The sequence below is a fragment of the Erinaceus europaeus genome, chromosome 6 (genome assembly GCF_950295315.1).
Source record: "Erinaceus europaeus chromosome 6, mEriEur2.1, whole genome shotgun sequence".
NCBI lineage: Eukaryota > Metazoa > Chordata > Mammalia > Eulipotyphla > Erinaceidae > Erinaceus > Erinaceus europaeus.
Window position 1 is genome coordinate 21,208,736 of NC_080167.1, and position 23,845 is coordinate 21,232,580.

A 23,845-nucleotide genomic window follows, 5' to 3' on the forward strand; every position below is an offset into this window, starting at 1 on the left:
TTCTGTCTCATAAATATGCCCCCATTTGATTGATCCAGTAACAGGATTTTATTGAGACTACAAATCAGTGCTGTGTTAGATGCGCCATGTGGGGCAGTCAAGTTGTAGAGAATGTAGTTGATTGTATCTCCCTAGACTCAATAAGCTTGTAGGGTGGCACACCTGGTTAAACACACACAGTACAGTATGGCTCAAGGACCCAGGTCCAAGCCCCTAGTTCCCACCTGCAGGGGGAAAGCTTCACAAGTGGTGAAACAGGGCTGCAGGTGCCTCTGCATCTTTTTCCTTCTCTGTCTCTCACTCCCCTCTCAATTTCTCTCAGTCTCTATCCTATAATAAATAAATAAAAAGTTTTTAAAAAAAATAAATGTTTGAAAAACAGTCCAATTTCAATATGATTTTGATCAGAAGTTGAAAGGTGGTTCAGGTAAAGGAATATCCATTTAGAGAAGGATGGTGGTTCTTGTAAAACATACAATATAATACGGTGTAGGGAAACTGTGAGGGTATGGTTGAGCTTGGTGGAACACGGTCTTCCTGTCAGCCTCTCTCTACCAGAGACTGAGCATGGGAGAGAACGGCCTTCAGGTTCAGCTTCACCTGTCAGACTCTCTGCCTCACAGGGACTCTGCATTCCCAATACAATAGCTTACTTCCTTGTCTTTAAACCAGATGGTCTGCTTATTCAAAAACTATCAGAAGTTACCATACCTGACACACCTTCTCTCTGCCCTCAGGACACCTCTCTGTCTGCTAGCCATTGATAACCTTACTTCCTCATTCCCAAAATGGCTCTCCTGCTTACACAGATGCTATCAGAGGCCCCTTTTCTCAATTATTTGTTCTTGCCCTTCTGAATAAGACTATAACCAAACCTCAACCTCCTGACACCCAAGAACCCCTACACCCATGCACATCAAAGCCTAGCTTCTTCATTCCTTAGATCATTCACCTGATAGTTTTCCCAACCCCTTACCTCTTTCTGCCCCTTTTCTGCTTTAACCATATATGGTATAAGCAAGCTACCTCCTTCTGCAACCCCTTAAAAGTCTTGCCTCTCTGATGAGTAAACGGATCATTGCTACTAGCTTAGTCTCCAGGTCATCTCTTGTCATGGACACAGAGTGAGTCTCATTAAGACTCAGCCTCTGCTGCCTCCAGTGACATTCTCCTAGACCCCCACATCTGGTGCGTAACAGGGTGGGCATGCCAGTTGTCTGCGCCCAATAAGAGGTCTCCCCACAAGAAGAACGGCAATACAGGCTTTCAGATCCAACATGATCTAGATGCACTGCACAGAAGATTGTGCCTTTTTCTGTTTGCCACCTATCTGAAACTGAGGATATGCCTACCTTCTGCCTTTCAGCAGAGAGCCCCTCGGGGTGAAGACAACACTGATGCCCTTCCATCTGGGTGACTGAGGATGAGTGAAGGAGACTGCAGTGCAGGTGGTGGGCTATGGCGGCTCATTCATGTGAGAGGTCTCCAGACCTTTGTCCCTTCACACTTTGAGTTATTTACAAAGGGTGTTCAGGTCCTAGTAAGCCATCCTGTGATTCAGCACAACCAGTCACTTCTGTGCACAAAATACACAGCCTTTTCTTGCATCCTAACAACTTAGGTAGACATATGATCCATTACCACTTAGGACAGCATCAGGTTGCAGGTAATGATTCAATCTTAGTGGCTGATGGAAAAAAAATGACTTATGTTTTCCCATGTTGAAAAAACACCAATGTAGACCATGTATGAAGACAGCACTGGGGGCTGAAGTCCTTTTGTTCCAAGCTTTTTCAGCTGCCTACTCAACCTTGTCTAGACTGGGACTCTTAAGTCTCCTGATCTAGCTATCTGTTCTATCTCCCTCCCCACACCCTACTCCTGTTTTTTGGCAGTGTCTAGGTCTCAGATATGCTCCTTAGCCCATATTTTCATTATTTTTTTAAATATAGGACGGAAGGGAGGGAGGGAAAAAGGGAGAAGATGAGAGATACCACAGAATAGCTCCACTATCCGCGGCACTCTACTGGTGATGTCCACAGTGGTGATGGAGTTCAAATGGTCTTTGCATATGGTATGGCATTCACTATATCAGTGAGCTATCTTTTGGCCCCATACCCTCCCATCATTTATCAATAACTATAGTATCCTCGCAAATACCTTCCACTGACCTCCACTTAATGTGATCAAGTATATTGGATCTTAGAGTCGATCTACTGGGGCTTGGTACCAGCACTATGAATCCACTGCTCCTTGCAGCTACTTTTTCTATTTTACTGGGTAGGACAGAGAGAAACTGAGAGATGGGGAGGAGGAGCTAGAGAGAGAGACAGAAAGATAGACAACTGCAGACCTGCTTCGCTGCTTGTGAAGCATCCCCTGTGCAGGTAGAATGAGCCTAAGAAGTAAGGATTTTCACTACACACGTTACCTACTACTAAAATCATTCCATCAGCAAGGAAGAGGGGTGCATGAGGGTTGGCTAATCAACTAGTGGCTTCCAGTGGAGTGACCCAGAATTATAGCAGAGTGGCACGAAGACCACCTATGACTATTCCAATAAAGGAACAAAAGGAGAACATTTCCAGCCTTCCCTAAATAGTTTACTTTGTATTCTGAGATACCCACCCCAAGAGGGAACTGAAAGAAGCAGAAGACACCAGGGGTACAAGCAAGATGAGATAAAATAAACGTAATCAAGGATGGTGCTCACAGAAAATTAAAAGTGGAAATAGAGTGGTTCAGGAGGTGGTGCAGTGGCTAAGGCACTGGACTCTCAAGCATGAGGTCCTGAGTTCAATCCCCAGCAGCACATGTACCAGAGTGATGTCTGATTCTTTCTCTCTATATATCTTTCTCATTAATAAACAAATAAAATCTTTATTTTAAAAAGTGGAAATAGAGGGTATTTGGGTCCTTGCAGTCAAAAAGGAAATGTGCTGGGTTTGGGGATCTTCTAAATATGTTGACTCTCTTATACTCTCGATTAGACGCAGACTAATGGAACGCTTCATAGCTAGCACTAGCTGACTTGTTCACAAATTGTTTTATGGAAGGTTTTTAGTCTAAGAGAACATCTTTATGAACAGAATCTAATTACAACACCATTTTCTACAAATGACACATATTTTATATTTGTTTTATTATACTGGGTTATCCGGAATGTCATGACATACTTTTTTCTTTTCCTTTTTTTTTTTTTAATGCTTCCTGGGTTATTGCTGGGGTTCAGTGCCTGCATTAAGAATCCATTGCTCCTGGTGGCCACCTTTTCTATTTTATTCAGAGAGAAACTGAAGGAGGAGGAGATAGAGAGGGAGACAGAAAGATAAACACCTGAAGACTTGCTTCGGTGCTTGTGAAGCATCCCCCTGTGCAGGTGGGGAGCCAGCGACTCAAACCTGGATCCTTGTGTGGGTTCTTGCATGTAGTACTGTGTGTTTAACCAGTGCATCACCTGCCAGCCCCCATAACATATTTTTTCTATACAATAATGCATTGTGAATTTTTTCCAATAACCCAATATATCACTAATCAATGTACAATAGCTCATCTTAACAGTACATATATGTATTTTTGTATACAATGATAATATACACTAAATATTCAATTATATTTTAATTTAGAAGCCAGCCTAGAGTGGTGAAGCACCTGATAAACACACACACACACACACACACACACACACACACACACACACACACTGTATTTGAACCTTATTTAAGGGACCTGTGTGTTTTGTTCATTGGTGAAATGGTTCTTTCCATTAGGTGCTCCATGTTAAGTTCTAATGGATTTCCATTAAACAATGCACCTCAATAAATTAGAATGGGTACATTTTCATGTAGAAAATAAACTAAATTTGGTTAGGGCTCTAACCCAGAAAGGTTTTACCTATGCTTTCAAAAAATCACTTACAAAAAAAAAAAAAAGGTTTAAACCATCAGTTATAAGAATGCTAAATATTACTTCAGAGACACTGGGGAGGTAAGGAAATAAAAAAACTGTTGGCTGTGTGGTGAGGAAAAACTCTGTGGAAAGAGCAGATGGGAGGGTTTAAGTGTTTAAATAAGTTGGAGTGAAGCCAGGGACAGATCATGGTCACAGGAGAGACAAGAAAGGGCAGAGGAAAAAGAAAATCTCCAAGGGAAGAGGCAGTGTTGAGTGGAAGTGCTGATGGGAAAGGCAGCCCTTGGCATGAAAGATGGGAAGACACTGCCATGAGCTCTTTGAAGAAATAGGAGATGACTTGTAAATGTAGAAGAAATTGGGTTCATCTGACCTTGAGGAGAGATGGAAAAGCAAGGCAGCAAAATCTGTGAGTGCTGTGTGCTTTCCTAGATCAGAAGCTGAAGAGCAGAGAAAGTGACAGTAGGACACAAAAACAGAGGATGTGGGATTTATGTTAGAAAAGAGGCTGTAGGGAGTCTGGTGGTAGCGCAGCAGGTTAAGCGCACATGGCGCAAAGTGCAGGGACTGGCACAAGTAAGGATCCAGGTTCCAGCCCCTGGCTCCCCACCTGCAGGGGGGTCGCTTCACAGGCGGTGAAGCAGGTCTGCAGGTGTCTAACTTTCTCTCCCCCTCTCTGTCTTCCCCTCCTCTCTCCATTACTCTCTGTCCTATCCAACAATGACAACATCAACAACAGTAACTACAATAACAATAAAAAAACAAGGGCAACAAAGGGAAAATAAACAATAAGAAATCCTTTAAAAAAAAAAGAAAAGAGGCTGTAGAGGGCATACATTACAGTTCAAGCCCCTAGTCCTCACCAGTTGGGTGGGGTGGGGGGTAGTGCTGGGAGTTGTAGAAGCTTCATGAGCAGTGCAGCAGGTGTCTCTGATCTTTCAACCTCTCAATCTCACCTTTTCATCTCAATGTCCTTCTGTTTATATCAAAAATAAAAACGGGGGTGGCCACTAAGTGTAGAGGATCCATCATGCAATCAGCAACTCTCAGAGATCAACTTGGTTATAAATAAATGAATGAATGAATAAATAAATACAACCTGGGGAGGGGGGAGGAGAAGAGGGGAAGGGAAGAAAGGAGAGAGGAGGGGGAGGAGAGGAGAGGTGAAAAGAGGAGATGAGCGAAGAGGAGAAGAAAGACAGAAAGAAAGAAAGAAAGAAAGAAAGAAAGAAAGAAAGAAAGAAAGAAAGAGAAAGGAAAGAAAGAAGTTGCACTCAGGAGACTCAGGCCACCACACTGGGGTGCTCTGCTAATAGAATTCATACCTCCCAGTAATGACAATTTTTAAAAAGGAAAACCACGCAAAACAATGTAGACAGTGATTAAGGTATAAGATTGTGATCATTTATCTATCTATGGAGACAAGGATAAAAAACCTTGGGAGAGGAAAGAATAGAGAGCTTATAGAATCTGGTCTCTGGGCACATTGCTGATCCCATTTTTCATAACCTTTTAATATGTTGATCCATAGGACCAATGAAATCTGATTAACAGCATATGGGCAATAGTGTTATTTGCTCCAGGACCCTGAAAACCTCCTATAAACTCCTCTATATATTCACTTCCTGTCTACTGGCTGAAAGTGAAAGCCTTTAATCCTTAAAGGATGACAGAGCTTCAGAGGAACTAAGAACGAATACTATCCACGAGAGGTTTCCAACACACACTGGACTTCAAGTGAGGGAAAAAGTGCTGTCAAGCCAGGCAACAGAGTTTGTTATAGCATCTGACATTACCTACCCTGACTTCTACAAAGAGGTAGGTGATGTAGGAAACTAAAGCTAACTAAAGTCTCCAACTTGCAAAGAGATCAAAGATACTGTCTGGGTGAGGATGGCCTATTGCTTCTCCCACTGAGAAATTTAAGTTCAGGACTAGAGCATTAAAAATGATTTTAAGGCAGCCGGGCAGTAGCACAGCGGGTTAAGCGCATGTGGCACAAAGTGCAAGGACCAGCATAAGGATCTCGGTTCAAGCCCTGGATCCCCACCTGCAGGGGAGTCGCTTCACAAGCTTTGAAGCAGGTCTGCAGGTGTCTGTCTTTCTCTCCCCCTATGTCTTCCCCTCCTCTCTCCATTTTCTCTCTGTCCTATCCAACAACGATAACATCAATAACAACTACAACAATAAACAAAGGAAACAAAAGGGAATAAATAAATAAATAAAATAAATTTGAAATTATTTTAAATACTATGTACATTATTCCAGATAATTCAAGTCACCTATTTTCTTGAATGTTAGAAATAATCCCTAATATATACCTTAAACTCTATACGTTCTAAATGCTTGTTCAGGTTAGGCAATTGTTTGTTTGTTTGTTTGTTTGTTTTTGCTGTACACTTCTATGAGTTCTCAAGTAAATACTAATTTCAGTAACTATCATACAAATTGGTTACATTACTTGTATATCCTTCCATTATAGTCAAATATTCTCTCATCTCACCTTCTACCAAGCAATGATCATTTTTTTACCCCTAAGTCCTTTTTTTTTTCTTTCACAGAATGCCATATGTATGGAATCATACCATAGGCAACCTTTTGTACTGGTTTCTTTCATTCGACATATTGTATTTAAAGCTGAGGTTGGTGAGAGGGAATAATGACATAAGCTTATAAAAAGAGCTAGTTGCTGGTGAGAAGCTGGTTTCATTCCAGTTTCATCTACTTTCATACACATTTGGACACCTCTATATTTAAATAAAAGTTTGAAGTTTAGAAATATATTGTCTCTTTTCCCTCTGTTCTGTAGGTAAGTGCTGTTCCTTAAACGAAATGTAAAGACTCCAATGATGGGGGCTGGGCAGTAGTGCAGTGGGTTAAGCGCACATGGCACGAAGCATAAGGACCTGCATAAGGATCCGGGTTCCAGTCCCTGGCTCCTCATCTGCAGGGGGGTCCCTTCACAAGCAGTGAGGCAGGTCTGCAGGTGTCTGTCTTTCTATCCCCCTGTCTACCTCTCCTCTCTATCCTATCCAACAACAAAAGCAAGAACAACAATAACAGTAACAACAACAAGGGCAACAAAATGGGAAAAATGGGCCTCCAGGAGCAGTGGCTTCGTAGTGTAGGCACTGGGCCCCAGCAATAATCCTGGAAGCAGAGAGAGAGAGAGAGAGAGAGAGAGACAGACAGACAGAGAGAGAGAGGAAGTCCAAGGACAATAGCCTATTTAAAATAAAAGATTCAGGTCTACTGGCACTGGAATTTCACTTGTATTATTCCTGGAAGCTGAGACTGGGGTGCATATACAAAATGTCATTATGCTGGTTTCTCCATCTGCAGTTTATAGATCAGATATTTCTTCTACTATCTAATGATGCTCTGTTTTAGAGCTCTGGCAAAATATCACTAACAAATCTTTGCTTTAAAAAATATTTTTTTAAAAAAAGTATCCATAGGGCCAGGCGGTGGTACACCTGGTTAAGTGCTCACAATACAGAGCACAAGGACCCAGGTTCAAGCCCCTGGTCCCCACCAGGGGGAAAGCTTCACAAGCGGTGAAGCAGGGCTACAGGTGTCTGTCTGTCTGTCTCTCTCCTTTTTTTTTTCTTATGAGGAGGGGGTGCACCGTTCCTGGAAGTACTGCAATACCAGGCCGATGCGTGGAGCGGATGGAGCAAGCCCCTATTCCAACTCCCAGCTCCAAAATTCCATTTAATATAATGTCCTCGGATAGAGGACGTATCAGATATTAAACTGATAAGAACACTTGATCTTAGCCAAAAGGCCGAGAAGCGATGTCTCTCTCCTTCTATCCTCTCTATCTTCCTTCCCTCTCAATTTCTCTCTGTGTCTACCCAATAATAATTAATTAAAAATATTTATTTAAAAAATGTACTCATCTATTAGACAGAGTCAGGGACAGATCAAGAGGGAAGAGGAAGATAGAAAGGGAGAGAGGAAGAGAGGTACCTGCAGCCCATTTTCACCACTCATGAAGCTTTCCCCCTGCAGGTAGGGTCTGGGGCTTGAACCCAGGTCCTTGTACATTATAACATGTGTGCTCAATTAGGTGTGCCACTTCCCAGTTGCCTAATGATTTTAGTTTTTACCAACCTGAATCCTTAAAGTTTCAAATCTAAAGGGTCAGTAGACCCAAAATAGACCAACTTAATTCTATAAAGTGGAACTTATCTCAGTTAAGCAGAACCAACAGTAATTTTGCCCCATCCCAAGGTAACAAAGATCTGTAAGGAGAAAAAGAACTAATTCTATGCCCGAGTACCCTCACCCTCAAGCTCAGCACAGAAGTTCCTACTGTTATACGGCAGATGGCACATGAATACTTAAACCAGCACCTCCCAGGTCTTGTTTGTACTTGTCTGAAATGCAGCCCCTGCCCCAGGTATTCTTTGCCATAATATAGTGAAGAGTTTGAAAAGCAGAATTAAAATAAATCTTCCTCAAACCAGTGGGAAAGTGCATCAGGTGCTAATTTTGGAGACATCAAGGAATAACTGAACTTTAGTTAGTATAAATTCTATCAAGAAGTAATTTAAAGAAGTGATTTAAAGAAGGTGATCGCAGTGGGGGCGAGCCTTACTTGAGGTGTAGCAGTTACAGAAGATCTAACAAGTACTGCATTATGGTGGTACTGGGGATTGAGCCTGGGACCTTGGAGCCTCAGCCATGCAAAACTTTCACCTAACCATTATGCTGTCTTTCTAGACCCATATATTGATTTATTTACCATCTGTCTGCCTTTCATCCATCCTATCCCACCATCTGTACTATTTATTTATTTATTTATTTATTGCCATAGGGGTTCACAGCCTGCGGGACAAATTCACCACTCCTGGTGGCCAATTTTTCAATTTTTCTTCTCTCTCTCTCTCTTTTATTCTTTTTACCTTTTTATGTTAAGAATGACTGTGAAAGTTTTTTTTTTTTCATTTCAAAAATAAACAGGATTAAGGAATATTTACACTCTAGACCAGGAGAGTGTTTCAGATGTCATAATTCTATAATTCTTCTCCCAGCCATCACTGTTAATACTCAGTAGCCCAGCCAGACGTGAAATGGCCTCAAGAACTCAAAAAGAGTTACTGGACTTTTGTATTTGTCTCCTCAGCCAATAGTAGTTTCTACGGTACCATTAAATGTTGATGAATTGAATCCATAAATAATTTCTTACTTGCCTGTTGTATTGATTATCAATGAGGCTGTTTGGTTCTTAGAAAGCATCCAGATTCCATTCAAAAACTGAAAGTTAAGCAATTGCAATGTTTGCCTTTTATAATAAGATTGTGGGGGTGCAGAAAATGGAGGCGTAGACAGGCTTTCAATGTCTCAATCCTACAGTAATGCCTTCTGAGAGATGAAGAATGCATGAGTCAATGGCTGGCTCTTCTCAGAGGTGATGATGTTTGTTCTGAGTTATTTACTGACACTTCTACCCAGGCCTCTTGTGATCAATGATACACAATTTGGAGATGGTTGGCTGAGGTAAATGGTGCAATCTGTGGCTTTGGAACAAAATTCTTCTCTATGTGAAATTAATTGGTTCATATGGGGATTAAACATAACAGAGTCCTCATTTGTCAATCCGTCTATTCAGTATTTGGGTTTAGTTGCATTTGACTACTGCCTCAAAGTCCACCAAGGCATTTTAAAACCCTAATGCCATGACTTTAGAAAGAAGAGGAAATCTTTTTTTTTCTTTTCTTAGTGTACTGGGTGTTTATCAACCCCAGTCACACTCTAGAGACCATTAAATAAATAATAGTGAAATAATAGTGACGCTATTGCCAATGATTATTAAATGGATAGATAGCCTGAGCTATTGGAAATAGAATAGGAGGCAGTTTGGTTTTCCTTTCACTACCTGGTTCCATCTGGAAATTTCAGGATTACTTTCAAAATTGTCACGACATCTCGCTTCTTTATTAGATAGAAATTAAAGAGAACTTGACTTCCAGAGGCAGGGCTACAGAGCAGCAGCAGCTGTGTTTCTCTCCTCTCCTCTCCTGGGTCAACTAGGAATACCAGGGGAGACCACCTGGGGCTGTAGCAGGACAGGACTGGAGCTGCTGAGCAAGTTGTGGTCAATATACACAGTGGAATTCTACTCAGCTATAAAAAATGGTGACTTCACCGTTTTCAGCCAATCTTGGATGAACCTTGAAAAATTCATGTTAAGTAAAATAAGTCAGAAACAGAAGGATGACTATGGGATGATCTCACTGTCAGGCAGAAGTTGAAAAACAATATCAGAAGAGAAAACACAAGTAGAACATGAACTGGAGTTGGCGTATTGCTACAAAGTAAAAGATTCTGGGGGGGGGGGGGTGAGGGTGGGTAGGGGGAGAATACAGGTCCAAGAAGGATGACAGAGGACCTAGTGGGGGTTTTATTGTTATATGGAAAACTGAGAAATTTTATGCATGTACAAACTATTGTATTTACTGTTGAATGTAAAACATTAATTCCCCAATAAAGAAATTTTAAAAAAGAAAGAAACTAAAGAGAACTTGAGAGGGCACAGGGAGTCAGGGAGAGAGAAGCAGACACCTGCAGACCTGTTTCACTGCCCATGAAGCTTCCATTCTACAGATGAGAAGCAGCATCTGCCAACCTTTAAGTGTCATTGTTGTTGGATAGGACAAAGAGAAATTGAGAGAGGAGGAGAGGACAGAGAAGGGGAGAGAAAGATAGACACCTGCAGATCTACTTCACTGCTTTTGAAGCGACCCCCACTGCAGGTGGGGAGCTGGGAGCTTGAACCGGGATCTTTATGTCGGTCCTAGCACTTGGCAACATGTGCACGACCGCCTGGCTCGCTAATTATAAAAATTTTAAATTATTGTTTTAATTTTATTTACTTATTGATGGATAGAGACAGAGAGAAATTGAGAGTGGAGGGGGAGATAGAGAGGGAAAGAGACAGAGAGAGACACCTGCAGCTCTAGTTCACAACTCTTGAAGGTGAGGACCAGGGGCTTGAACCTGGGTTCTTGCACACTGTGAAATGTGCACTTGAGCAGGTCCGTCACTGCCTGGCTCCAATTCTAAATAATAATAATAATTACTATAATTTTCAATTCGAAACTATTTACTACAGAACTTGTGCCAATTTCCCCCCACCAACAAGATATCTTAATGTTATCAGACTGCCTAACTCAGTTTTAACTTATTTATCTCTGATTTCAGATGAGATGGGTTACTTCTCTAAAATTATTGACTACCTTGTGTCACAATCTCTGGGGTAGACATAATGACATTTTCCTCCTGTATTTCTATTTGGTTACTTGCTATAACTCAGTGAACTATGAGCATTCCCTGTATTTTCTGTGTGCGGACTCTTTGAGGCTCTTAAATGTTACAAACATATTTTTTTTAATGGAGCCACCACCCAGCCCCTTTATATTAGTTTTTAATGAAAACCTAATTGAGCTTAAATTAGTATCTAATTTAAGATGGTCTGGTCTTATGGTAATGGTATGGTCTGGTTGTTTTGATCTCATTTGTATAATCGAGGTCCCAGTGTCATTTTTCAAACCACCGTCCTCTTTTCACTGTCCTGTGATTATACATTTTTTATCCAAAGTCTCCTATTTGCATAGATTTACTAAGGGATCTTTCTGATGATCACTCTTTTATCAGTTGTGCCCTACTAGCAAACTGTTACATGATCTACTAATTCTAATGACTCATCTGTTTTTTTTAATCCTTTCTTATTTTACCATTCTTGGTCATTTCATGATCATATCTATTTGAAAATTAACTTGCCCAGTACTTTGAAGAATAAACCAACTGACATTTTTACTGTAATTATATTGATTCTACAGATTCTTTTTGTGGAGAACTGACACTTTTATGCTCTTGTGTGTCTACCTGCAGTCATGATATTTCTTTAGTGGTTTGTGAATATTTATTCTCTCTGAATAACCAGCTGATTCACTGTGCCTGAAATTTCATAATTAGGAGAGGTCTTGAATTTTGTGTCATCGTTGTTTTCTCGTAAATACAGGATGCACTTCTGGTCTGTCTATTTAGATATTCTTTAGTTATAGAAACAAATGTATCTGTGAATATATATATATATATATATATATATATATATATATATATATATATATATATATATATATTTGTCTTCAGTGTTATTGCTGGGGCTTGGTGCCTGCACCACGAATCCACTGTTCCTGGAGGCCATCTTCTCCCCCTTGTTACCCTGGTTGTCTTACCATTGTTGTGGTTATCATTATCGTTGCCATTTATGTCTTTGTTGTTGGACAGAGAGAAATGGAAAGAGGAGGGGAAGACAGAGAGGGGGAGAGAAACAGAGACACCTGCAGACCTGCTTCACCGCTTGTGAAGCGACGCCCCCTGCAGGTAGGGAGCCAGGGGCTCAAACCGGGATCCTTACGCCGGTCCTTGCACTTTGCACCACCTGCGTGCTTAACCGGATGCACTGCCGCCAGACCCCCCCTGTGAATATATTTTGTGTTCACTTTTTTAGTGGAATTCTGAGCTCTGGGCACAGTAATCATCTTTATCTTCGATTATCTTTTCCCATATGTCTATTATCTTCTGAGTTCTTTTTTAGTTTTTGCATTTTCCTTTGTAGTCAACAAAATTACCTCAACTTTTCTATACATGCCAGTAATTCTTTTTCTCACATGTATATTATGTTCCTTGTTTTAAATATCTTCTTTGTACTGTTTTGACTCTCCGTTCATGACGTGTTAGCTCTTCAGTATAATCTAACATTTCTTTGTTTTATTTAACCTTGATTTATTGAAATGATATTATTTGAAAATATCTCCCTAACTCATGTAGACACTCACAGAGAAGCTTCTTTCACTCTCCTTACTTTTAAACTTATGTTTTCCTTCTAAATAAATTATTTTACTCTCACATGCTTCCCCCTTCATTTCCTTGTCCTTCCTGTCTTTCCTTGCACCCTTCTTTCTTTCCTCCTCTAGTATATTTACTTAGATGGACTGTTGTTTTTGTTTTAATCTGATCTGCCCAGTTTGGTAAACTATGCCTGGTCTGCAGACACTACTGCGCTTACCTAATGTGAGTACATAAAAATTAACATTCTCTATCTTATAGTAGGTATACTGACACCTGAATTTCAACAGCAAGGAGTCACAGAGTGAGAAAGAGAGCTCAGTTTAGGCTTGGTGGATGAACTTGGTTGCATTTTCAGACACAACTAAGTATGCTCAGGCTCAGCATAGTACAATAACAGACTGGTGGTATTTTCAAAGGCCTGAGTTCATGCAGGTGTAGGAGTGTGTGTGTGTGTGTGTGTGTGTGTGTGTGTGTGTGTGTGTGTGTGTGTAGAAGGAGATGCCAAAGGATGAGCATTATTATCGTCTATATCCCTGGGCAACTTCAGACTTTGGATTATTGGTCCAGATTACCTCCAGTCTCAGGGTCATGCTTTGATGACAAGAGAGTTTTACTATCAACAATCTCTCAATTGCTCAGAAAGAAAATCAAATCAAAACATTGGGCCATTTCACCTTTGCATACAGTGTTTGTGGAATGGGGAGTAAAACATTACTTTGATCATCTGTGTTCTATCTCTACTGCCTCTGGGTCTTTCCAATGTCCTTATCTCATTTGTGATGTTTTCTGTTCAGCTAAATTCATTCCCCATTGCTTTTGACCTGTCTGCCTTTGCTGGCAATTGAGAGTGACAGACAAACCCTGGTGATTGTCTATACTTCTGGTACATGAGAAGGTGATCAGAAAAAAATAGTCTGCATTCATAAAAATGATATAATCTAACTGTCTCGGTGGCATATCCAATATGAGAGTAGAGCACACTAGCTAAGGGCCAGCAGTTCTTTCACCCAGGAATTCATTCCAGAGGTGGGATACTTTTCTAAACAATGTGGTCATACTCCCAAGTGTGTTGTCTGAGAAGGCCTGCCACCCAGGTCAGTGGATAAAGCAAAGGATGAGTGATAAAACTCAACAGTAGCCTCTCTTTGCAGGAGTTGATGTTATGAGATGGTCTGCCCAAGATAGCTATACCTGCCAAGACATGAATTTTCTAGAGACAGAGAGATCAAGAGAAGATAAAACCAGCCTGAATTCATCTTCACAAACATGACCCCAGCCAATGAGTCCTACCATGTTTAGCTGTCAGATCTGGATGAGTTCCTGAAAAATGCAGGCTGCAGAACCAACCACAGAGATCTCAGCAGAGTTGAGACAGGAGTGTCCAAACCTCTGATCTTCCTAATCTTCAAAGGGTAGGGGTTCATGGTAAAACCCTTACAGATCACATCTACTCTACTGTTCCAGTGACTTATCACTTCCTAGAAAACCAACCTACATTTTAGGAGCTTAAAACTCAGTTTTACCGACCAGGTGATAGCACATCAGCTAGAACACACACATTATCAAGTGCGAGGGCCCAGGTTCAAGTTTCCAGTCCCCACCTTCAGGATAGCAAAACTTCACAAGCTATGAAGCAATACTATACGTGTCTTTCTTTATCTCTCTCTATATATATCCCCTTTCCCTCTCAATTTTTCTCTGTCTTATCAAATGAGATAAATGGGGGGAAATGACTGTCAGGAGTGCTGAATTCATTGTATACGCACTGAGCCCCAGTGACAACCCTGGTGGCAAATGGAAAAAAAAATAAACAAACTCAACTTGCCCCATGTATATAAGCCAGGCTCTAACCTGCCCCCCATCACACTGTAGGAATCTCTAGTGCTAAGATCTTAATTTCCCCCTCTCTGCTACTCTGCATCTATCTCTAGAAACAAATAAATAAATAAAAATAATTTTAAAAACTTAATTTTACTTAGTATCAGGGCGGGTGTGTGTGTGTGTGTGTGTGTGTGTGTGTGTGTAATGAGGGCTTGCAAGGGTGGGAAACTCATCTGCTCTATATGATATGCTGGTCACCTGAAAGCTTCTAGTTGCTGGCTTCCTGATGAAGTGGACACCAGATAGACTCACTCAGGATCTGAGATCTCAGAAGAAATGGTTATGAGACAAGGTTTATCTTCTCTTTCCATGCAACTCCAGAGCTTCTCATAGGATATCACAGAAGAGCTCTTTTTTTGTTTGTTTGTTTTGTTTTATTTACAGTGATACAGAAAGACATATATAGAGACCAGGTGGTGACACCTGGTTGAGCACACACAGAGACCCAAGTTCAAGCCCTCAGTCCTTATCTGCAGGGAGGAACTTCAAAAGCTGTGAAGCAGTGTTGCAATTCTCTCTCTCTCTCTTTCTCTCTTACACTCCCTATCTACCACTCCCCCTTGAGTTATCTTTCTCTATACAAAATAAATAAAATATTAAAATAAAACAGAAATAAGGGAGAAATGAGAGAGAGAGAGAGAGAGAGGTGTCAGAGCACTGCTCAGCTCAGCCCTGGTATTCTGGGTCTTTCGTGCCTAGGGCACAAAAGTCTTTTTGCACAACCATTATGCTATCTCCCCTAATTCTGCACACTTTTTTATATATATTCTTTTATTCGCCTTTTAGTAAAAACTGCCTATGAATAGCAGCTAACTTATTGCATAGTGTTCATTCAAAAAAGAGTATCCTAGGGGCCCCATGGTATTTTACTTTGCAAAGATAATATCCAGGTGTCATAAGCAAGGAGAGAGTACAATTCCTAATGAATGGAGTGGACATAAAATGAAAATTGACGCACTAACCACACTCAATCAGATGGAGTTAAGACTGCCAACCAGGGAGTCAGGCAGTAGCGCAATGGACTTAAGCACACATGGCGCAAAGCTCAAGGACCAGCATAAGGATCCCAGTTTGAGCTCCCTGCCTCCCCACCTACAGGGGAGTCCCTTCACAGGCTGTGAGGCAGGTCTGCAGGTATCCATCTCTCCTCATTTGTCTTCCCCTCCTCTCTCCATTTCTCTCAGTCCTATCTAACAATGATGACATCAATAGCAACAACAATAAAAAGACAACAAGAGCAACAAAATGGAAAATAAATAAATTAAAATAAAAAAAGACTGCCAACCAAGTGAGAACAAAGGTATGATTCATAGATCACTTAGTATAGAGCCCTATCTTTTTTTTTTTTTTTAAGGTTTATCTGGTAATGTGAAAGTGTGTATGTGGCATGGGGTGGGGGTATGGGGAGAGCTGCTCTGTATATGCTAGACTAAGGATCAAACTTGGGACGTCGTACTTGCAAGTTTGAGCTCTAGCTACCATGATGCCTCCTGTGTCACTGTGAATGCTTCTTTTGTTCTCTGTTAAGTCTCCAGCATTCAAGGTGGTGATACACCCAGTTCATACACAAATTAGCAAATGCATAGACCCAGGTTTAAGTCCCCAGTCTCCACCTGCAGGAGCGAAGCTTCACGAGTGCTGCAGGTATCTTGCTTTCTGTATCCCTTTCCATGCCTCTCTACCCCCTCCTCTCAATGTCTCTCTGTTCTATCACATAAACAATAAAAAGGCAGGTTGCAGAGCGCCCTTCAGGTATATCACACACTGAAAATTGTTACCAAGAGTGGCATTTTTTTTTTCAGATAAAGTGGGTAGAATTTACTTCTTAGGCACCACAAAGGATTCATAAGAAAAGCTCAGGGAACAGGGGGTCAAAAGATGGCTGCCTTGTTGGCATCTTAACTAACTATACTCATGGGCTGCTGATCACTGAGTCTCAGCTTCTCCTCTCTGTGTTCTGGGATGCAAGTAAAAAGAATGTAGGCAGACTTTAAGCTGATTCTGTGTCTCTAGCTTAGACAATTAGCAACTAAAACTTTTCCTGAGATCTGCATCAGGCACCAATAAAAACACAAACATGTGACCGGAGGTCATTTCAAACCTAGCATTGTCAGTTCATTGTAAAAGAGGGCTGATGTGAACACAAGTAGCAGGTTGGTTACTTCTCACTTAAACTATAAAGAACAAATAGAAGAATGAACGTGTTCAAAGCTGCTTATGAGGCATTTTTTTTAAATGTGTTTGGAAAGCAGCTGACTCAGCAATTCTATCTGAGAAGGTAGATTGAAGCCAGATGTCAGAATCCCTTTCCAAATTTGAAGGTATAGAAAGTAAATGGATTTCAAAAGGCAACAAGAATAATACCTCCCACCAGTGTCTCAAGGAACACTTGTTCCTGGATTTTTAGTCTTCAGCGTTCAGCTCAACACTCCAGAAATGTCTGTTTAATAGGAGAATACTTTAAGTAATTTGTCTTCTTGAGGTTTTTTTTTTTTTTTTAATATAGTGGCATTTCATTTTATTTTTAAATATTATTTTTATTTTTAATAAGACAGACAGAGAGAGAGATACAGAGAGAAATATACAGAACAAGAAACCAGAGCACTACTTAACGTTGGTTAGTGGCAGTGTAGGGGGTTGAACTTAGGACTTTGAATCCTCGGGCATGGAAATCCTTTTGCACAACCATTATGCTATCTCCCTGACTCATTAAGTTTTATTTTAGAGATCTGTGTATCTTATTGGGGGGGGGATAGTAGTTTACACTTTTATGTATATGAGTAAATTCATCTAACCATGATTGGTGTCCATAAAACACTCTCATCCTCAACTTAGGTCCTTTTCCATTATCATGCACCAAGACCTAAGCGATTATTAAGGCTATTTAGGAGTTCTGTTTGCCACAAAGCTCACACATATAAAGATGAGCTTTCAAATGTACTCTTGAGTTGTGTGCCAGAGGAAATTTCTCACAGATCATATTTAATTCTTCGACAGTTTCTTTTTCCCTTTGTTTCAGTTTCCTCTTTGAGAAAATGTCGGTAATAATAGCCCAGGCCTCAAAAGTATGTTTTGAGGATTGAATGTGGGGGGGAACCATGTTAAGCATTTAGAACAGTGTCTAGTACAGGTAGACACTCAGTAAGTGTTAGGGATTTTGTTGCTGATGTTTGGGGGACTATTACTGCATTCAGGTATCTCACAAAAGCTCCCTGGACCCCAGACTGTATTTCTACTTTTATAAATAACTCAGAACCTAACTAGAGAAAGACAGAAACATACTAGGGGTATGGATGGACCTGCCAACATCCATGTCCAGCAGAGAAGTAATTATAGAAGCCAGAACTCTCACCGTATGCATCCCCCCAAAAGAATTTTGGTCCACTTGCCCTCACCATAAAGCAGTGATGGTAGGGACTGTCTCAGTCTCTGAAGGGAAGCTGGGTAGTCTGCCCTACAACTCAATGAAGACTGGTCCTGAAATGACCAGTGCAGCCTACAATGTTCCCAGCTGTGACCATGAGCTGTGAGCTTACACCAATAGGGACATAGAAGTTACACAGGCTCTGGTGCTAAACATATGTATATATGTATGTATGTATGTATGTATGTATGTATGTCCTGGGTCAGGTGTATGGAGGTAAACAGTCAATTTCATTCATAGATTTAAAAAAAAATTATTTATTTTCCATTTTGTTGCTATTATTGCTTTTTATTGTTGTAGTTACTATTGTTGTTGTTACTGATGTCGTCATTGTTGGATAGGACAGAGAGAAATGGAGAGAGGAGGGGAAGATAGCGAGGAGGAGAGAAAGATAGATACCTGCAGAACTGCTTCACCACCTGTGAAGGGACTCCCCTGCAGGTGGGTAGCCGAGGGCTCAAACCGGGATCCTTATGCCGGTCCTTGCGCTTTGTACCACGTGCACTTAACTCACTGCGCTACCGCCCAACTCCCTATAAATATATATTTTTTAAAGAATAGAAACTACTCTATGCCCTAATCCAACTTTCTAGTCCTTATCTCTACTGTGACACTATTTTCTCAGATAATATCTTTATCCAACTTCATGTTATCTATCAAACTCAAGCAAAAACTACCATAGCACCATAGTCGTGGACCCCTAGAAACATGCCTAAAATGGAATTCCTAGTTTACTTTCACCCTAAAATCCCTAATCTCACCTGCACTGTGCTTAATTTTTTAGTTCCTGTTAATTAACCATTTTGTCTTGCTTTATATCCTGCCACCTTCCAGACAACAAGTTGCAGACGCTATCATGGTTCCATCCTGACTTCACTGGACAAATGATCTCACCAATGTATCCTGAAACCTCACCTCTTCAGAGAACTACCCCACTAGGGTAAGCTAGAAATAGGCTGCTGGGGGTACGGATCAACCTCTTAATGCCTGTGTTGAGTGAAGAAGCAAATTACAGAAGCCAGAACTCCTACATTCTGTACCCTCCCCAAAAATTTGATCCATACTCCCAGTGAAGAAGTGATAGGAGGAAGGAGCTGAACTGCAGCTCCATCAGGACTACAGAGAGAGGAAGAAAAAAGGAGGGACATTTGGAAGTAGTAACAGGGCTATGCGAGGCTTGGAGGGGGAAGAGAGGATTGGACTTAGAAGAAAAGAGGGACAACTGAAGCCGGTGATAGTGCAGTGGGTTAAGCACACATGGTGTGAAGCATAAGGACCAGCTCAAGGATCCCAGTTTGAGTCCCCAGCTCCCCACCTGTAGGCGAGTCACTTCGCAAGTGGTGAAGCAGGTCTGCACGTGTCTATCTCTCTCCCTCTCTGTCTTCCCCTCCTCTTTTGATTTCTCTCTGCTTTATACAACAACAATAACAGCAATAACAACAACAAAATAGAAAAACAATATAGTCACCAAGAGCAGTGGATTCACAGTGCAGACACTGAGTCCCAGCGATAACCCTGGAGGCAAAAATGTGGGGAAGGGCAATAATGTACAAATGCAGATAGACAGTTGTAGAAATAACAGTTAACCCCTGTGTGCAATCTTAGGAGAACTGCTAGGGATTGCAATAGAGGGACTGGGGATTCAGAACTCTGGTGCTGGGGACGGTATGGAGTAATAGCCCTGTTGATATGTAGTTTTGTAAATCAATGTTAAATCACTAATAACATTAAAAAAAAAATTTTTGGTCCATAATCCTAGAGGGGGAGAAATGTGAGGGAAAGATGACCAGAGGGCACTGGACTCTAATTCCATCAGTCTCTGAGAGAGAGCAACATGGGAAAAAAAAAAAAAAAGGAAGGACACTTGGAAGTAGTAAGAGGTGTAGGTATGAGAAAGGAAGAAAAGGCAGGACCACAGTAACATTGGAAATATATATATATATATATATATATATATATATATATATATATGTAAATAAAAGTAATAGTCAATCCATATCTGTGACCTTAAGAGAAATACTACAGTTTCCAAGGGAAGGAATGGAGAAATGGAACTCTGGTGGTGGGGAAGGAGGGAAACTATACTAAATATATTAATATATATTAAATCCCTAATTAAAAAACTGCCATAAAATAAATAAAATAGAAAATACTAAAATAAATAAATGAATGAACAACCCAGAAGTAGCACACACACATACATATTTAATCTGAATGTGCTGGCAGAATGTAGTGCAGACAATCCCTCCACAGCCTCTGTACACGCTGAGCTGGGGAACGGACATCTCAGTGCACACCTGTATGAGCACGTAACATGCCAGACCAACACCCATGTTGGATTCCTCCTCTCCTTGGAATTATCCTATCTTCTACCCCAGAGCAGAACATGTCTGGAATGGGAGGAGGGAATGTTAACTTTAACTTGATGAAGACTACCTTTTTTCCCCCAGCTAAAACCTACCTATTCTTACTCATCAAACTTACAGACTGAAATCCATGCAGCTACCACAATGTCTTGTTGAATTCAGTGGAGATTCATACACAACCCAAATGTTTCTCCCTTTATTTGTTCTCAGCCTGTCTGTAAAACACACTGTCAAGACATCTCATGACAGAAGAACAGGATGTTCAAGTGTCCACATATAGACAAAGGTCAGTCAGAAGGTGACAGTGTCAACCTCCTTGACTGGAAGTTGGCACAAAGAATTTCACAAAGAACTTCAGTGGCAAAAGAGCCCTATATATGTGTGACCCTTGAAATAACAATAATTGCAGCATGTGTACTAAAAAATAAACGTGCTTGAAGTGTGAATCCTCTTGTGGGCCACTGAAAGAACTTGTTCTCAATGTGGAACTACAGTGGTAGAGACTGCCCCACTCTCTGAAGGAAGGTTGGGTCAACATACTCTGCCACTTGAGGAAGACAGGTCCTACAATAAGTGCAGCCTAGAATGTTCCTAGCTATGACCAGGGAATGTGAATTCAGACCTATAGGTATGCAGAGGTTACACAGGCTCCTGTGTTGAATATGAGATCAATGGATTTTATAGTTTTCCCATATTTGGGAGCTACTCTCTTTTCTAATTCAGCTTTCCAATCCTATTTCCAACTTTGACATCATCTCCCTAGACAATACCATTAGCCCACCTCCATATTAAGTTTTAGGCTCAGGCAAAATAAGTTAGTAAATTCATGCGTCCTTCAGAATACCTAAAATAGACTTCCTAGCTTTGGCCAAAACACAGATCTCCCTCCCAAATCTCATCTGTTATATTCTTACATTTAGGTTCCTGATTATTAAATAAATTGTTCTGCTTTATAACTTAATGTTTTTTAGCCACCAAGTGGCAGATGTTATCATGATGCTAACCTGACTTACCTAGGCAGAAGACCTCACCAATGTGTCCTGGAATCCCACCTCCCCAGACCCCTGCCCCACTAGGGAAAGATAGAAACAAGCTGATAGTATATGCCAACACCTGCCAACACCCATATCCAGTGAAAAAGCAATTACAGAAGCCAGACTTCCACCTTCTGCACCCCATAATGATCCTGGGTCCTTGCTCCCAGAGGGATAAAGAATAGGGAACCTTCCAATTGAGGGAATGGGATACAGAACTCTGGTGGTGGGAATTGTGTAGAATTGTACCCCCTCTTCCCCTATGGTCTTGTCAATCATTATTAAATCAATCAATAAAAATAAATAAATAAACATGCTGGAACATTTCAGTTGTATGCCAAAACCAAACCCCACACAACAAAGAGAATGGACCACAATGAAGAAAAAAGGAAGGTCATGTCTTCTCACACCAATCATACTCTTTCTTCTTTTAAAGTCTGTGAACACTTCATGATGATATTTGATAGATATTTCAAGCATGCTGAGACAAACTGCTTCCTTCTCTAAGTGCCTATTATTTACTGGGTTTGAACCCCCAGGAGGCTAAAATGGTTACCAATGGATGAAATGCTTGTTGAAACTTTTCTGTTTTCTACTTCTAGCTGTTTTTTCAAGTTAAACAGGTCAAGAAATTCCACTTCCAGAGTCAAGAAGAATTTCAGTTTCCTTGAGGTTATATGCTTTGAAGCAGGAGAAAATGGTTATTTTCTAGCAAGCCTATCTCAGATTTCTCACCGCCAGGGTCCTGACCAAGGGCTAAGTCCCGTCCCAAAAGCCCCTTAGGCTACCAAAACTTCTGAACTAGCAATTCAAGAGCACATGACATAAGAGCTGTAGGCTCTCTGGAGTTCTCGGGAAACTTGGCATAGCATAGAAAGAGAAGGAATATGGAAGCCAATTCACTCCAGTTCAAACTACAGAATTAGCTCATCCTGTTCAAATAAACTCTGCAGTGGGATGAGAACCCATCTCAAGAGGACTTGGAACTAACCACTTGTTATCTATAGGCCACAGCCAATGTACTCTCTTCCTGAAAGCACCCAAAATTTATGAATAGGAGCCTATACTTTCCTTTGGAAGATATAGGTTGGGGTCCTCACAGGAGCAGCCTCCTGTCAAGCCAATTAAACATTCAATTTCTCTCTGCTCTGGTATAGCCAGGACACAGGGATTTGAATATGCTCACCTATTGACACACTTTCTGAAGATTCTGAGGTTGAAACTAGTAACAAACATGGGTCGAAGTGATCAAAGGAATATTTATTTCTGCATCAGAATTTCAATGACTCAGGTTCAATAACTCATAATTTCAGTTATAAAACTGTTACTTCAGTTTAAGCCCCAAGAATTCTAGAATTGTCCAGATTTTATTTAACTCTGTTAGCTCTCTACAGCCTTTCCTCTGATGCCAATCCCCACTTTTGCTAAGACATATAGATATATAATACTAAATTTTTTGGGCTTTTTTTTTTGCTTCCAGGGTTATTGCTAGGGCTCAGTGCCTGCACCATGAATCCATTGCTCTTGGAGGCCATTTCCCCCTTTTGTAGTTGTAGTTATTATTGTTATTGTTTATGTTGTTCATTGTTGGATAGGACAGAGAGAAATGGAGAGAGGAGGGGAAGACAGAGAGGATAGAAAGATAGACACCTGCAGACCTGCTTCACCGCCTGTGAAGCGACACCCCTGCAGGTGGGGAGCCAGGAGCTCGAACCGGGATCCTTACGCCAGTACTTGCGCTTTGCACCACATGCACTTAACCCGCTGCACTACCGCCCGACCCCCAATACTACGTGTTTTAAGTGAAATTCTTTGACTGTGCCTACTTCCAGTTCAAGGAGGTTGACACTCTGTCACCTTCTTACTGATCCTTGTCTATGTGTGGAAACCTCAATATCCTGATTCTGAGTGGTACGATGTCTTCACACTGTGTTTTAAAAACAGGCTGATATTATGCATACATATACATATATATGTATGCATACATCCATGTAAAGGACTACCACAATGAAGACTATATAAGACCTCCATAATACCACACAGTTGTGTTGTGTGTGGAAGTCAGCTTTCAGCAACTAGAATACTACCATCGATAATGGTCATGACACTGGCAGTAAATTACTGGAAACTATATGTTTACAAAGTGGAAATCTGTACCCCCCCACACTTGGCCTAATTTCTCCCCATCCCCTATCCCAAAACCTTAACAACCATCATTCTACTTTCTAGTTTTATTTAGTTTATATTTATCAGATACAACTGAGATCATACAGAATCTGCCTTTGACTTATTTCTCCTTTCATAATAGCCATGAAGGTCATCTTTGTTGTTACAAAAGGAAACAAGAGGGGGGGCGGTAAAGCACCAAG

The 23,845-nt window shown here is 40.9% G+C and overlaps 1 protein-coding gene and 1 non-coding gene across 2 annotated transcripts in view; both read right to left on the reverse strand.

Annotated features, from left to right (window-relative positions):
* LOC103128887 (transmembrane protein 132D) overlaps positions 1-23,845 on the reverse strand; it is a 661,492-nt gene that overhangs the window by 421,621 nt on the left and 216,026 nt on the right. The gene's annotated exons all lie outside the window — the stretch shown is intronic.
* LOC132539213 (U2 spliceosomal RNA) lies at positions 7,527-7,708 on the reverse strand. Its single transcript, XR_009550505.1, has one exon. It is a non-coding gene; the product is annotated as a U2 spliceosomal RNA (small nuclear RNA).